The 14,285-nt window shown below is 35.9% G+C and overlaps 1 pseudogene; it reads right to left on the bottom strand.

The window, feature by feature from the left end:
* Positions 1-2,667: 2,667 nt before the first annotated feature.
* Positions 2,668-13,774, bottom strand: LOC112807000 (cytochrome c, testis-specific-like; annotated as a pseudogene).
* Positions 13,775-14,285: the final 511 nt, after the last annotated feature.

Below are 14,285 nucleotides of genomic sequence, written 5' to 3'. Positions count from 1 at the left end.
AGGGAGCACCTAAAGGATCAGAGCAAAGTCGCTAAGATCACAAAGGAGAGCTGGGGAAGGCTATGGAAGGTTGTTGGCTCTGCATTTGGTGATGGGCCTAAAGTTACTGTAGGTCAACAGGGCAGATAGGAACGGGAGCTGGGAGCAAAGTAGACAGAGGAAGGACAAACCTGGGAGGACAAAGTGGTACCATTCTGTCTGTTTCTCATCATTCCAAACTATTATGTGGATGGCCCAAGACTCAAACTGAAAGAGATCTGGGAGGAGTTGGAGAAGCTGAGTGCCCAGCTGTTGCCCCACCACACAAAGGCTGCTGTCAACAGATTAGTGACAAGTCTGAGTTGCACCTGGGGCCCTGCACTGACCTTACAAATGTAAAGGCCTTTGTCTAACTCCACTGCTTTCTAAATCTCAGGTAGATTTCTCATGTGACAAGCCCTAAGCAGGAACCATACACAGAAGAGCAGTCACAGTTGACACAAGATAAAATTACATAGTGTCCAAAAGTCCCTTCATGTAAATTGACCCTAAAATGGATTTAAGCCTCTCAGAGACCACATATATTCATTCAATAATAAAACCTCTATCATAGTACAGAATCTTAATTACTGCATTTATTTGCAAATTTTCCTCCAAACTTTTTTCTAATACCAGAAACATCACTACCAGCAAAGAGGTATTTATTTTGCTCTTACTAAGAAAGACATAAATGTAAAGCAACATTCAACATCTTATCAGTTTGATTTTTTAAATGGAAGAAATCTCCTTCATCCTTCTCTATTTCCACCCAACTGCCCTTTACTATCTCAGCTCTCCTCACACTATCTTCTTTCTGCTTCTCCTGCGCCAAAAAGTATTTAAACTCCAAACATAAGGCCTTCCTTCTTGCTCCTCCCTGCAATGTGGCCTTTTGTTAAAGCCACCAAGTCCATCTGTCAGAGTTGTGTAAATCTGAGCTATAATTACAGATATGAATTAAGTTCAAGTTCTTTCTTACAGAGTTCTCTGTCCCGTATAAATTAAAATACGAGGTATGTCACCAAATTCTATATCCTTGCAAACCCAACTCAACTGAGACTGGTAACATCCCTAATACACTCTTGGAGTCCCTACAGATGTCTCTGCCCTCATCAAAGAATTTCTCCTAGAAGAGTAACAAGCTCAACTTCGTCTGAAGTCTCCCTTGGTCCCCAAAGACACACTCTTCTATTCAGTAGTGGCACTGAGCGCCCACTTGCCAGAAGCATTAAAATAGAGTCAAAGCACTTAGTTGACTTAATAGAATTTTCTGGAAATCACAGCTTTTTCAACCATGTCCCCTCACTTTGGGAATTTTTGGTTAGGGTAACTTCCCAGTAGTAGAATTTGCTAATAAGTTAACATATTATCCCTATGACATGGTTAAAGAGTCACCAGGAATTGGGCAGAAGATCCAAATGTTGGTTCTGGCACAAGCCTCGATGAGAAGGTAAAATCCACCTTACAGCGGTGTTATTATGAAGTGTAAATTAAATAATGGATATCCTATTCTCACCCATAATGACCCCTGACTAGTCCATTACCCACCTCTTTGGTAAGGAAATACCTTCTCTTTCTTGCATTGGGCCTTATATTTGGGTAATGTAGTACTCGTAGGACTGCACAGCCATTTCAAGGGCCACCTCATACCACACAGAGCCACTATTCCCTTCCACGTCAATGGTAAGGGTTATTTTTTTCTTCTCTCTCTTTCTCAGGGTATATGGTCTCCCTCCATGGAGTCCAGCCTTACATTACTCAGGATTAGAAAGGTGCCATAAAAAGGTGAATGAAAAAGTATTATATGTTAAATGACATAAATGCTTACTAACCTAGAACACGCTTTTCTCCTTCTCTCTAGGTTTTATTTTGTCACTCATGGTCAATAATTTGTTTTTCATTCCAATCATATTCCTAAGATAAGATCAATTATTTGACTTCACTTTCCTTACTTTTTTCCTTAAAGTTACTTATGATAAAGTTGTAATTATAAATACAATAACGTTATAATAAAAGGCAAACACAAAACCAAACATAGCTTAATGAAAACTGAAGCTAATATCTGCTATATCTACATTTAAATTACAGAGAAATAAGTATGTGGAAATTATCTCCATCATCAATAGTAGTTGCTAGGCTTATAAAATATTTTGTGCATGTAGGGACCACTGAAGCACAATAGATTTCAGTTTTCTTCCCTCTCCTCCTCCATGCTGACCTTATTCACATCCCTAGTGAGCAGACAAAAGTCAGTTCAGACTTGGAAAGGCATTTGATCAGTAGATTACACACAATCAAAAATTTCAACTTTTACTTTTAAATGTTAAATTTACTACAGACTCATCAAGAAATATCAAATACGACTTCTTTAAACATGCAATATTTAAAACTGGAAAATTTTGGGGCGCCTGGGTGGCTCAGTCGTTAAGTGTCTGCCTTTGGCTCAGGTCATGATCCCAGGGTCCTGGGATCGAGTCCCACATCGGGCTCCCTGCTCAGCGGGAAGCCTGCTTCTCCTTCTCCCACTCCCCCTGTTTGTGTTCCTGCTCTCACTGTCTCTCTCTGTCAAATAAATAAATAAAATCTTAAAAAAAATAAATAAAATAAAATTGGAAAATTTTGGCTTATAACTAATGTTGCAAGAGCATTTCATGAAGATGTTGCCCGTCTCAAATACTGAATAAGATCTTCTCTTTCACTCTTCTTTTTAAGACCAGCAAAAACCATTTTAGTTCCAGGGATATATTTCTTTGGGTTCTCCAAATATTCCATCAGAGTTTCCTCTCCCCAGATAACACCTATAAAGGTGAAAATAAGTTTTAAGTTTGTGTAGTTATATTTGTAAGGCTTACTTTCCGATGTGACCCACATATGTGAACAAAAGAATACTCTTGGATTCAATAGGAAGGCTCTCATAACTGGGAATACTTACAGTTTCTGACCAGTAAGAAAATTCCAAAATTAGTCTTTGGTGCTCTACTCTTCCAGTTCCCTATAGAAATCTAATACTCACATGCTGTTCAGCATGATCCAAAGTATACCAATAAACTTCCAACCTAGACATGTTGGACCTAAGCAGCACCCCATCCTCCCAGAATCACAGAGTTCCTTCTAGAAGAGATCTTAGAAATTAATCCAACCCCTCATTTTGCAGATGAATAAATGATCCAAACAGAGGAGAATAATTCGACCTAAGAGACAAGATGACTTAAAGTCAAGAATCTGTGACTGCTAACTCATATTTTCATGTTTTTTTCTTCCAATCATAGCATGTAGCCTCTGTCCAAATCTCTGTCAAAAAGCTATGATTGCAGGAAAGCAGTTTTACAATGAGAAAGGTTGTCTCTTCATTTTTTCCCTTCTAAAACCAGTCAAAAAGAATATGGACAAAGAGAAACAAAAATGTTAACTCCCCTTTTGATAAAATATAAAGGGAGCACCTAGAACTCCAAACTTCATATAATCAGAAGACTACCAAAAACATAAAACTTGGACCAGAGTAAGAGGACACCTGTCACTAATGATCTCAAAAGAAGAAGAGTTCTCCAAAGTAGGTGATAAATCCTAAGGGGCAAGTCACAGTCCTCTGGCCCAAAAAGAGTAGAGTGTATATAAGCTGGATGTGAAAATCTCCCTAAATTCAATTTGACACTATGGAGGGTCAGGAGAGCCAGGATTAAAGAAAAAAAACACAGACATGCCATCTTTAAAAGAAGCATTCTACCTTTTGATTTCCATTTGCATGGAATATCTTTTTCCATCCCTCTACTTTCAGTCTGTGTATGTCCTTACATCTGAAGTGAGTAGGCAGCATATAAACAGGTCTTAATTTTTTTTAATCCAGTCAGTCACCCTATGCCTTTTGATTGGAGCATTTAGTCCATTTACATTTAAAGTAATTACCGTTATGTACTTATTGCCATTTTGTTAACTGTTTTCTGTTTATAGGTCTTCTTGTCGATAGGTCTTCTCTATTCCTTCCTTCTCTTGCTCTCTTCCCTTGTAGTTTTGATGGCTTTCTTTAGTGTTACACTTAGATACCTTCCTCTTTATTATTTTGTGTATCTATTATAGGTTTTTGATTTGTGGTTACCATTCGATTCATACATAACAGCTTATGTGTACAGGAATCTATATTAAGTTGATGGTCCCTTAAGTTTAAACACACTCTAAAAGCACTAAATTTTTATGTATACAATGCATACAATATATACATAATTTTTTATGTATACAATGTCATATTTTATTTTTCTATTTTGTGTATCCCTCAGCTAGTTTTTGTAGATGTAACTGATTTTACTACCTTTGAGTTTTAACCTCCATACTAGCTTTAAAAGTGATTAACCTACTACATTAACTGTATTTCCTTTTACCTGTGAAATTTTTTCCTTTAATAATTTTCTTACTTTTAGTTATGGCCTTTTATTTCCAGTTAAAGAATTTCCTTTAATATTTCTTATAAGGCTGGTTTGGTGGTGATGAACACCTTTTACTTTTGTTTGGGAAATTCTATCTCTCCTTCTGTTCTGAATGATAACCTTTCTGGGCAGAATATTCTTGGTTGTAGGTTTTTTCCTTTCAGCACTTTGAATACATCATGTCACTCCCTTCTGGCCTGCAAAATGTCTGCTAAAAAATCAGCTAATAGTCTTATGGGGTTTCCCTTATATGTAACTTTTCTTTTTTTCTTGCTGCTTTTAAAAATCTCTTTATCAGTACTTTTTGCCATTTCAATTATTATGTGTCTGGGTGTGGACTTCCTTGGGTTCATCTTGTTATGGGCCTTCTGTGCTTCCTAGATCTGGATGTCTGTTTCCTTCCCCAGATTAGGGAAGTTTTCAGCTATTATCTCTTCAAATAAGTTTTCTGCCCCCCTTCTCTCTCCTCCTTCTGGGATCCCTATATGCAAATGTTATTATGCTTGATGATGTCACAGAGGTCCCTTTACCTATTCTCATTTTTTGCTACTCTTTTATCTTTTTGCTGTTCAGCTTCATGGCTTTCCATTACACTGTCTTCCAGTTCACTGGTAGTTCCTCTGCCTCCTCTAATCTGCTCTTGATTTCCTCTAGTGATTTTTTTATTTCAATTATTGAATTCTTCACCACTGACAGGTTATTTTATATTTTATATCTCTTTGTTGAAGTTGAAGTTCCTAAAGTTAAGCCCCACTTATTTTCAAAGCCAGATGTTGTGGGGATTTGTCTTCCAGTTTGAGTCTCCTGTGCCAGGGGTGCCTGGTGTGGATTCTGATCCTCTTGCTTCTCCATGCTTGTGATGTCCCTCCTATTGTGTGCTGGGGTTTGGTTCCGAAAGATGTTTTCACCCCTTCTACTCTTTTTGATGTGGCCTTCTATGATTAGCTCTAGGAGGTGTGTTCTGCCAGTCTTCAGGTCGTTTTCAGAGTTAGTCACATAGTATATTATCTCAGTGTGTCCACATGGATGAGGTGAGCTCAGGATCCTCTCACCTTCCTAAAACTTCCTGAGTTTGACCTTTTAAGATTCCACATATAAATGATATTATACAGTATTATTTTCTCTAACTTATTTCACTCAGCATAATGCCTTCAAGGTTCATCCAAGTTTTTGCAAATGGCTGGATTTCCTTCTTTCTCATGGCTGAACACTCTATTGTATATATTTACCACATCTTTCTCCATTCATCTGCTGACACTTAGGTTGTTTCCATAGCTTGGCTATTGCAAATAATACTGCAATGAACATGGGATGCAGATATCTCTCCCAGATTCTGTTTTCATTTCCCTTGGATACATACCCAGAGATGATATTACTGGATCATATGATAGTTATTTTTCATTTTAAATGAATCTCCACACTGTTTTCCATAGTGGCTGCACCAATTTACATTTCTACCACCAGTTCACAAGTGTTTCCTTTTTTCCACATCTTTGCCAACACTTGTTGTTTCTTGTCTTTCTGATGATAACAATTTTAAGAACAGGCATGAGGTGATATCTCACTGCGGTTTTGATTTGCATTTTCCTGACAGTTAGTGATGTTGAACACCTCTTCACGTACCTGTGGTCGAATTATATGTCCTCTTTGGGAAAATATTCAGTTTCTGTGCCTATTTTTTAATTGGTTTGTTTTTTCACTATTGTGTTGCATCCACTCTTTATATATTTTGAGCATCAATCCTTTATCAGATACATAATTTGCAAATATTTTCTCCCATTCCATAGGTTGGTTTTTCATTTTGTTGACTATTTATCTTGCTGTGCAGAAGCTTTTTAGTTTGATGTAGTCCCACTTAATGACTGTTCTTGTTGCTTGTGCTTTTGGTGTCAATATCCAGAAGATCATTACAAAGACCAATGTCAAGGATCCTTTTCTCTCTGTTTTCTTCTAGAAGTTTTACAGTTTCAAGTCTTTAATTTACTTAAGTCTTTAATCCATTTCAAGTTAATTTTTATGAGTGGCATAATACAGGGATTCAATTTCATTCCCCTACTTATTATTATGTAACCAGTAGAACAAATAGTAATATTATATCCCCAAATAAGTCATAAATACTACTTAAATGATCTGACTTACAGAAATTTTATTACTAAATCTTAAATAATGTTAAAGCAAAGCCTTCTATACAGCTTTTACTCTTTGACAACAGTCTACAATAAAAGACATATTTGTAATCAGTTTTTTTTAAAGATTGTGTTTATTTGAGAGAGAGATCAATCATGAGCAGGGGGGAGGGGTAGAGGGAGAAGGAAGACGCCATGTAATCAGTTTTAATATTATTTGTAATCAATGCTAATAAGCAATAAAACGCTCAAAATACTGGCATTTAGATTAATAAATATTAGGTTATAACTAGTCTATAAGTTAGGACTCAAAAGTTGACTGTTCTTGTAATGTGATAACAAAATAAGAAAATGACACTATAGAAAAATATTACTTTAGGGGCGCCTGGGTGGCTCAGTCGTTAAGCATCTGCCTTCAGCACAGGTCATGATCCCAGGGTCCTGGGATCGAGCCCCGCATCAGGCTCCCTGCTCCGCTGGAAGCCTGCTTCTCCCTCTCCCACTCCCCATGCCTGTGTTCCCTCTCTCGCTGTGTCTCTCTCTGTCAAATAAATAAATTCTTTAAAAAAAAAAAAGAAAAATACTACTTTAAAAACTAAAGAACCATATAAATTCAAATAATAAATCCAAGTTTCAGACTGATTTATTCAATAGTCTATCAACTAGAAATCTTATTGCAATAAATGGAAGGGAAATCTGATCCTAACTGCCTGAAACTGAACAGACTCCATAGTTCCCAGCAATTCTGTCCTCACTTTAGACACCAGCAGCAAGTTTGGGGTCCCAGGCCATGCCAAATTCTAACCAATTGGCCATAAATTTGAAGGTTCCCAGGACCCCCTCAAGTTTGATAATTTGCTAGAACAATTTACAGAACTTAGGAAAGCACTACACTTAGTTACAGTTTTAATATAAAGGATAAAATCAGGACCAGCGAGATAAAGAGATCCATATGATGAAGTTTGGGAAAGTCCCAAACAGAGCTTCTGAGTCCTTTCCCTAGGGAATCAGCACTCATTACTCTTCTAGTAATTGATATGCTCACAAACAGGACGCTCAAGCAGAGCTTCCAATTAAAGTGTCCAGAGTTTTTATTGGGGTTTTATTACATAAGAATGCCTACTGAATCATTAGCTATGTGATAAAACTCAATCTCTAGCTCCTGTCCCCTAACCCTGGAGGTTGGACTGATAACTCGCCTAGCCCAAAGCTCCAAGTCTCTCACATAGTTGGTCTTTCAAGCTTGGCCACCCCCATCCTGAAACTATCTAGGAGCCTACCATAAGTCATCTTACTAGCATAAACTCAGGTGGTGGTCCAAGGGCCCAAACTTAAATAAAAGAGACACTCTTATAACTTGGGAAATTCTAAGGTTTTGGAGATACCCTCCTAGGAACCTAGGACAAAAACCAAATTCTTTATTATAGAATACCTATTAACCAGCATTTTTTGCAAATACTAAACACAATGATACTGTGTTAATAACAATTACATTGATGCTTAAAGATTCTGAAGCACCCTTGACCAAAGATTAAATTTTATTCTATTTTATTTTACCTTAAGTGTTTTACCAATTATCTATGTATTTATTTTATATGTATATATGGTCCTTTATTATGGATGTTCCCTGAATAAGGACACATTGAGGTCCTAACCCACAGTACCTCAGAATGTGGCTTTGTTTAGAAATAGGATCATTGCAGATGTGATTAGTTAAGTTGAAATGAGGTCATACTGTAGTAGGATGGGCTCCCAATCTAATATGATTGGTATCCTTATAAGACAGCCATGTGAAGACAGAGACACACAGGAATCATGAAATGACAGAGATTGGAGTTATGCAGCCAAAGGCCCAAAACACCAAGATAACTGGCAAACTACCAGAAACTAGGAAGGATTGCCCTACAGGTTTCAGAGAGAGCATGGTCCTGCCAACACCTCGATTTTGCACTTCTAGCCTCCAGAAATGTGAAACCATAAATTTCTGTTATTTTAAGCCACTCAATTTATGATATTTTGTTACAGCAGCCCTAAGAAACTAATACAGTCCTCAAACACTTAACATATATTCCCCACCCCACTCCATCCTGGTTTGCTTTAAAAGCCAAGAGAAGTCTAGGGACCAAGGACTTTCCTAGCTCTCCATCCTACTAAACTGTATTGTTCTCAACATTTCAGAAAGATAAAAAGTATCTTCTTTTCACATAAAAAGCTGTAAAAATCCTACATGTGCTACTTTTGTTTTAACTAAACCATTTGACTATAAACAGGTCCCTTTCCCCAATATTCTAGGTAACAAAAATTTCACTATATCTCACCTATCTGTAGAATAGGCACCTGATAATTAGCTTTTTAAAAAATTATAATATAAATGCCTGACATTAAGCTTTTGTTTGCCAAGACATCTACTTCAAAGACATCCAGTCTGAATAAACACACTGCCAGTTACATGAATAGACAGAGCCAAGTTTCCCCACCCATGAAGTCCCCCCCTTTTTTTAAGAATGCTCTGGTAGACCTAGATAACTATATTTGAGGACTGTTTGTTTTTCCCTTCCCATGCTTTAATTCCCACTCTTATGTTTTAAATTCACCATTAAACAATGAACCTGCCAAACACTAGGCACCCCACCCTTGACTCCAATAAAAGCAAAACACCAGGCCTGCTCACTAGCTCCCTCTCACTCTCTCTTTCCTCTCAACCTCACTGTGTGGTCCCAGACATGCCATGTAACCTCCAGGACTCATGAGTAATAAATCTTTCTTTTCAAAATTCCCTGATGGTTGATGCTAAGGAGTGTCTTTCAATCATAATAAGAACCACAAGGTCTGGTCCAGCCACAACATTGACTTTGGTTGAGGAAATGTCTGTGGGGGCTCTACAAGTAGTATAGGCCCAGGTGAGTGTCCCCAGGCATTTCTAGTCAATAATATCACTATGGATAGGCTGAGACCAACCCAAAACACTATCTTACTAGAAATATTAACACAGGTTAGAATAAGCAGAATCTCTCTTTTGACAAAATGCAAGCTATTACATTTGCACCAAAAAAAAAAAAGTGCACAAAATGCCAACTCCCTTCATTAAAACCCTTCTCCTACAATATAGTCCACAAAGCTCAATTAAATAAGCACTATACAGCACTATAAAACCCATTAAGAAATTTAAAAATACCAAATTCAAATCATGTATGAAGAGAACTCACAGCTGCAATAATCTATATTTTAAACTTCTCTAAACACCAACGCCAGACAAAGACACCATAAGAAAACTACAAACCAGAATCTCTAATCACTATAAATGCAAAAATCCTCAAAAAATACTGGCAAACTAAATCCAACTCATATTAAAAGGATTACATACTATGACCAAATGGGATTTATCCCAGGAATGCAAGGATGGTTCAACATAAGAAAATCAATCAACTTAACACATTAATAGAGCAAAAGGAAAAAGAATACATTATTATTTCAAAAGATGCAGAAAAAAAATTGACAAATTCCAACACCCTTTCATGATATAAACACTCAGTAAACTAAGAATAAAAGGTAAGTTGCTTAACAAGAAAACAGGGATTTTTGGAAACCCCCAGCTAATACCATACCCAAGGTGAAAAGCTGAAAACTTTCCCTCTAAGATCAGGAACAAAACAAAGAGGCTCATTTTCACCAGTTCTACTCAGAATTCCACTAGAAGTCCTAGATAGAGCAATTAGGGAAAACAAAAGAAATAAAAGCCATCCAAACTGGAAAGGAAAAAATAAACTACCTCTATCACAGATGATATGATTCTATATGTAGAAAATCCCAAAGGATCCACAAAAAATCTACCAGAACTAATAAATTAATTCAGCAAAGCTTCAGGGTATAAGATCAACACACAAAAATCAGTTGTGTTCTATACACAAGCAATGAACAATTTGAAAAAGAGATTAAGAAAACAGTTCTATTTATAATAATATCTAAAAGAATAAAATACTTAGGCACAATTTAACCAAGGAAGTGACAGACTTGTACACTGAAAATTACAAAATATTTCTGAAAGAAATGAACGGAGACCTTAATAAATGGAAAAGCATCCCATGTTCATAGATTGGAACATTAATGTTGCTAAAATGGCAATACTCACGAAAACAATCCACAGATACAATGCAATCTCTATCAAAATTCCAAAGCCTTTCTTGCAGAAATGGGAAAGGTTATCCTCAAATTCACAGAACTGCAAAGGGCCCCGAAGAGCCAAAACAATACTGAAAAAGGAAAACATAGCTAGAGGGCTCACACTTCCTAATTTCAAAACTTATCAAAAAACTACAGTAATAAAAACTGTGGTGTTATTATAAGGATAGATATACAGACCAACAGAATAGAATTCAATGTCCAGAAGTAAACCCTAACATACATGGCCAATTGAATTTCAACAAGGGTATCAAGACCATTCAACTGGGAAAGAATGGTCTTTTCAAGAAATGGGGCTGGGATAGCTGGATAAACACATGCACTTGATCTTAATCAAAAGTCTGAGAAGCGATGATAGCCACATGCAAAAGAATGAAGTAGGACTATTCCTTCACTCTCTATAAGAAATTTAGTGAAAATGGGTCAAAAACCTAAATCTAAGAGCTAAAACTATAAAACTATTTGAAGAAAACATAGGGGCAAATCTTTATGACCTCAGATATGGTGATGGATTCTTAGATTTGATGCCCTCCCCAAAAATCAACAAAAATATAGATAAATGGACTTTATACAAATTAAAAACTTCTGTGCATCAAAGGACATTATCAAGCAAATGAAGACAAACTAAAAAAGAAGAGAAAATATTTGAAAATTACATATTTGATGAGAGGTTAGTGTCCAGAATACATAAAGAACTCTCAAAACTCAACAATAAAAAAGACAAACAATTCAAATAAAAAATAGGCAGAGGACAGGAATAAACATTTTTCCAAATCTACAAATGGCCAACAAGTTGTTGAACAAAAAAACTTCAACTGAGTGAGTTTAAGGATCAAATTGACTTTATTCAATGATTCATGAATCAGGCAACATATAGAAAGGAGTTCCAAAGGGCTACAGAAAGGGAAAGGTTTTTAAAGACAGGACAAGGAAGTCATAATACAGTAAGAAAGAATTATTTCAGACAAGGTCACCTCTTTTTGGGGGACGAAAGGGTCTTACTAGGTGGATTACTTTACCAGCGCCGACCAGGAAATTCCAGACTAACAGGTTAAGATTACATTCCTGGGAAAGGTTGAAACTACAATTAAGCTAGGTATTAAGCCCCGGGTTTAGTGTTGTGGGCCTAGTACAAGTGATTCTATTTTGGCTCTGTGGTTTTCTTTTTTAACAAAGCACACTAAAACATGTTCAACACCATCATTCATTAATGAAATGCAAAACAAAATTGTGAGATGCCACTTCACACCCACTAGGATGGCAATTTTTAAGAAGAAAAAGAAAATAACAAGGATTGGAGAGGATCCGAGAAATAGGAATCCTACATTACTGATGGGAATGTAAAATGGTACAGCTACTGTGGAAAACAATTTGGCTTTCCTCAAAAAGTTAAATATAGATTTAATAAATGACCCCAACATATATATAGATATACATATCTATATATATCGAAAAGAGCTGAAAACAGGGACTCAATATTCACAATAGGCGAGAGGTGGAAACAATCCAAATGTTCATCAACTGATAAATGGATAAACAAATTGTGATATATACATTCTATTAAATATGATTAGCCATAAAAAGAATGAAGTATTGATACATGCTATAACTTCAATGAACCTTGAAAACATTATGCTAAGTGAAAGAAGTCAAACATAAAAGGTCATATTTTATTATTCCTTTTTATGAAATATGCAGAATAGGCAAATCCATAAAGATAGAAAGAGATTAGAGGTTACAAGGGGTAAAGGGTAGGAGGAAATGGGGAGTGATTATTTAATGGGTACAGGGGTTCTTCTCAAGTAATGAAAAAGTTTTGAAACTACAGAGAGGTGCTGATTATACAATACTCTGAATACACTACATGTACTGACTTGTACACTTCAAAATGGCTAATGTGTGAATTACACTTCAATAAAAAGAATAAAAAGAAACAAAAACAAAATAAAATAAAAATCTTTCCAAACAGTAGCATTATAATGATCTGAAATTCAGGCCAGTAAGAAATGCTAGGCCTCCAAGAACAGTTCAAAATAGAGCTTCAGTCTATCTAGAGTTATTCCCTATTTTTGAGGTGAATGCTAATGATATGTATATATGTATGTATGTATGTATGTATGTATATATATATGCATATCCAGGAATAATAAAATTCTTTGCAAAGGTATTATAGTTTTTTCCGGCCATTTTTAATTTCAACCCTAAAATGCTTTCTCATTTTAACTGCCATCTACCCACTTTCCATCAACAAAAAAAAGATCACTGAATATACTTTTTCAAACTATTTATATAACATCCCCACACTCTGCTAAGAATCACTACTACAAATAGAAAACTACCATTATGCCATTAAAATATGATTTGAGGGGCACCTGGGTGGCTCAGTTGGTTAAGCGACTGCCTTCGGCTCAAGTCATGATCCTGGAGTCCTGGGATCGAGTCCCACATCGGGCTCTCCCTGCTCAGTGGGGGGTCTGCTTCTCCCTCTGACGCTCTTCCCTCTCGTGCTCTCTGTCTCTCATTCTCTCTCTCAAATAAATAAATAAAATCTTTAAAAAAAAATAAAATAAAATATGATTTGATCTTTTTAATTTAGCTCATGCTTTTTCAACATAAATGTACTGCATAAAATAAAATACCTTGTATAGGTAAAAACCTATGCCACAGAGAATTGCTAATTCCTCTGATCAAAAAGAGACCAGTTATCAAAATATAGATCTTATGATATGAATCAACATTTCAGTAATATAAACATGAGAATTTAATTTTTAATGCTGTAAACTAGGAAATATAATATCAATTAATGTGCTTTTTTTCTTTGCTACAAAGTTTCTGGTTCTCTCCCACAACTGCCTAGGTTTTACCTTTGTTTTTGCTAGCATCAGAAAAAGAAAATCCTGGTCTTTGTCCTGTTTTTCATCCACAAAGGCCCCAGAGATTTGGACCAGTCTTGTGTTTTCCACCTTTTTCCACTGTGTGGCACTGAGCATATTTTTGAATAAAGATCTTCTTGCCTGCTTCAGCATCTCCCATTTTGTTCTGCAACAAAACATCAAACCACAGACCAAAAAAAATATCAGATTTGCAAAGCTGGAAAAAAAAATTCCATCACTTTGAGATGAATACTAATGATAGTAAACAAAAAGGTAATTTAAAGCATGCATCCTTTAAAGTCTGAGTGCTCAAAAACACAAACATATTATAGCATCCAATTTTATAAAGACTTAATCATCTCATTTATCAGATTTATTTTATATTTTGAGCTATAGGTACTTCAAAAACATATATTATGGTATAAGCCTGGTTTTACTTCAGCCTTCAAACAACTATAGTAATTTATCTAGGTCAATTATATTCCATTTTTTCTTTTCCCTTCCAAAAAGCGCATGTGCAAAAAAAACAATGCAAAGTTTCTAAGTCTAATTTGCATCCACTTATTTAAAAATAAGGATAGAACAAAATGGAAAGGCACTTAAATGTGATATTTTTATAAGTACTTATATGCCTGTAATAATAGAACTGTACAATTAAATATCAAACAAAA

The sequence above is a fragment of the Callorhinus ursinus genome, unplaced genomic scaffold (genome assembly GCF_003265705.2).
Source record: "Callorhinus ursinus isolate GAN/ISIS: 27379988/994484 unplaced genomic scaffold, GSC_fseal_2.0 scaffold2, whole genome shotgun sequence".
In the NCBI taxonomy this organism is placed as follows: Eukaryota; Metazoa; Chordata; class Mammalia; order Carnivora; family Otariidae; genus Callorhinus; species Callorhinus ursinus.
This window is presented reverse-complemented; position numbering and strand designations above follow the sequence as displayed.